The 2,660-nt window shown below is 51.4% G+C and overlaps 1 protein-coding gene across 1 annotated transcript in view; it reads left to right on the forward strand.

The window, feature by feature from the left end:
* Nucleotides 1-235: 235 nt before the first annotated feature.
* OSMR (oncostatin M receptor) overlaps nucleotides 236-2,660 on the forward strand; it is a 41,212-nt gene continuing 38,787 nt past the window's right edge. Inside the window, exon 1 of the mRNA XM_012721891.1 lies at nucleotides 236-510. The gene's annotated coding sequence lies outside the window, so the exon portion shown is untranslated. The remainder of the gene's footprint in view (nucleotides 511-2,660) is intronic.

Here is a 2,660-nt window from a genome sequence, read left to right on the forward strand (position 1 = left end):
CGCGTCCCCGCCCGCCGCCCGGTCCCGAAGCCGCGCCTTAGGCGCAATCGCATCGACCCCCGTCGGGTCCTGTGCGCTTCCCAGGAGAATTCCTTTCGGAATTCCTGCGGGTCCCAGAAGGACCCAGAGTGCGCAGCCAGACGGGAAATTGCAAAAGTCCTCAGCCCTCTGCCCGCCCCCGGCTTTCCAGTAACTCCCGCCCCTGGGCGCTCGCCCCGCCGCTGATTCATAGCCTGGGCGCGGGCCGCCTCCGCGGGTCCACACCGGCGCCTGCGCCCCCGACCCCTGCGCCGCCGAGGACCGCGAGCCCAGCCGCCGCCGAAGCAGCCCCGCCGCCCCCTGCACCCCCAGCGCGGCCGATCCCGCCTTCCTCCGATGCGTTCCCGACGCGAGGACCTGGCGCGGCGCGGGGAGGAATCAGACCACTTGGCCGCAGCTCGCGGCCCGAGGCTTCCCGGCGCGCTCCCGCCCCTCCCGGGCGCCGCCCCTGACGCTTTGGCCCGGCTGGAGGTAGGTACTTCGAGGGGCACCGGATTCTGGCCCGCCTACCTGGTGAGTAAAGTTGAGTGAATTCCTTCCAGAAGGCACGCTGCGGGGCCCTCCCCGACGTGCCCCGCACCGTCCATCTTTCTCAAAAGGTCGAAGGACAGGAAGTTTGTTAATATTCCCACTTGATCCCCTTGTGCTCACATCCCGGCACACTGTCTTGGGAGCGCTTTGCTGTCCCCAGACTCCTGCCAACCCACCTCCAGACTCACCTCCACGGAACAGTGACTTTTCTAGGAGCTGTGACCTCCCGCCCCATTTATTCCCAGAAGTGGGAGGCACCGACAACGTGGGGACAGTCAGGAGTTAACTTTGTAGTCCTTTACAACCTCAGCGCTGGGCCTGGAACTGTAGGACACTCTGGGTGCGCCTGGAGATGCTACCTCGTTCGGGATTTACTTGCAAGTTTTAATATGAGCTCAGAGACCCTGGTGACTGAAGGACCCCAAAAGGTCATGGTGGCCAGGGTTTCCCAAATTGAGCTGTGCCTGAGTCAGTCCTGAAGCTCTTCAAAGTTCTGTGACGCCAATATCAGCCACCTCTTGAGGCGCTTCAGGGCACGCCCAGCTTGGCACCTCCTGACTGCTAGAGACGCTGGCAGCGGGACTGGCTGACTCTGGACTGCAAAGAGCCTCCTGTGGCTTACATCTTCATTCAGATGCTTCATTCCAATGCCTTCTGTTTTCCCAGCAAATGTGTGCCCAGGGCTTTGTATCAAAGGCCACCTTGGGAGAAAAGGGCTGGCTTTAGGGTTTCCAGCAGGATTTAAGCCATTTGGGGATGGGGGGGAGGAGGGGGGCGCTTACAGGGGTGCACTTGGTATTTCAGAATCTCTGATGTTTCTTACGACCCTGAGAAAGGAACGAGGCCAGGGAAATGAGTATGGTTTGGAAGAGGTCAACTTGATGATGACTTGACAAGAGGAAGGAGTGTTTTCCTTGTGGGAACTGGGCTGGGCAGGGTTGGCATGGGAGAAGGAAATGTTAGTGTTACCTTGCTCACAGGAACACCAGCAATGGCCCTCCCTTCCCTGGGGAAGGAAACTCCTTGATTTTTAAAATATATGTGACATGGAAAATAAAATAAAATAAAATACATGACCTTTATAAAGAAAAGCCATTTGTCCCTCGGGAGTAGCTTCCTTGTAGAGAGACTTGCTTTTCAGCAGCTCTGTCCTCGCCTTCACAGCTTCCTTCCAGCCTCAGAGGTCCTCCCAGGTCTGTACATATTCCCTTTTGCAATAGTTACATATTCTAATATAGGGTGGGGGAAGGAAAAGTATCAGTCCCTTCCTTTACTGATGGGATACTTGGGTTATTTGAAATTATATTAGAGCGAGCAGTTCTGTGGAGTAGAATCCTAAGAGGTGTTCTTAGCTTCAAGGTTTGCCCATTTTGCACTAAAAACATACCCGCTTTTCCTGTGCCTCACTGCCCCACCCCAAATATTAGTTTAACTCAGTTGGGGTGTTCTCTTTCCCTCCCCCTTCCTGTGCTCAGCTGGTACATGAGCGAAACCTGATATACTTTTGAATTTTGCCAGGTGCTGGTTACTTCTGCAATTTAATGTTTCTGAATATTAAAATATTAAATGGGTCATTGTGTTCTATGAATTACTTATCACAACCTTTGCTCATTTTCCTATTGAGTTGCCCTTTCTTTCTTTAACAAGCATGTGTTTATTTTTTAATTATATATATATATGTATGTATGTATAATATCTTTTTTCTTTTTTCACTTTGTACATTTTTTCATGTGGTTGTAATTCCTGTGGACTTCCCACCACCAATTCACCAATGTGCCATTTCCATAGTCCGGTGTGAGTTGTGCTTTCTTACTCCTACTTACTGCAGAAGCTTTACACATATTATTCAGGATCTTAATCCTTTGGCTGTTACAAATGATGTGATTATTAATTAGTTCAGTACTTTTTCATTCCCCACTTTTTATAATATGGCAATATACACAAAATAAACTTTGCCATTTTAGCTATTTTTAAGCACCTAGGTCAGTGGTGTTCCATAGCTTGGTTCAAGGTGCACCACCAACACCCTCCATCCCCAGAACTCTTCAGCTTTTGAAATTGAAACTGAAGACTTCAAACACTAATCCCCC

This window comes from Condylura cristata, unplaced genomic scaffold, assembly GCF_000260355.1.
Source record: "Condylura cristata isolate star-nosed mole 26May11 unplaced genomic scaffold, ConCri1.0 scaffold00007, whole genome shotgun sequence".
NCBI classification, from domain to species: Eukaryota; Metazoa; Chordata; class Mammalia; order Eulipotyphla; family Talpidae; genus Condylura; species Condylura cristata.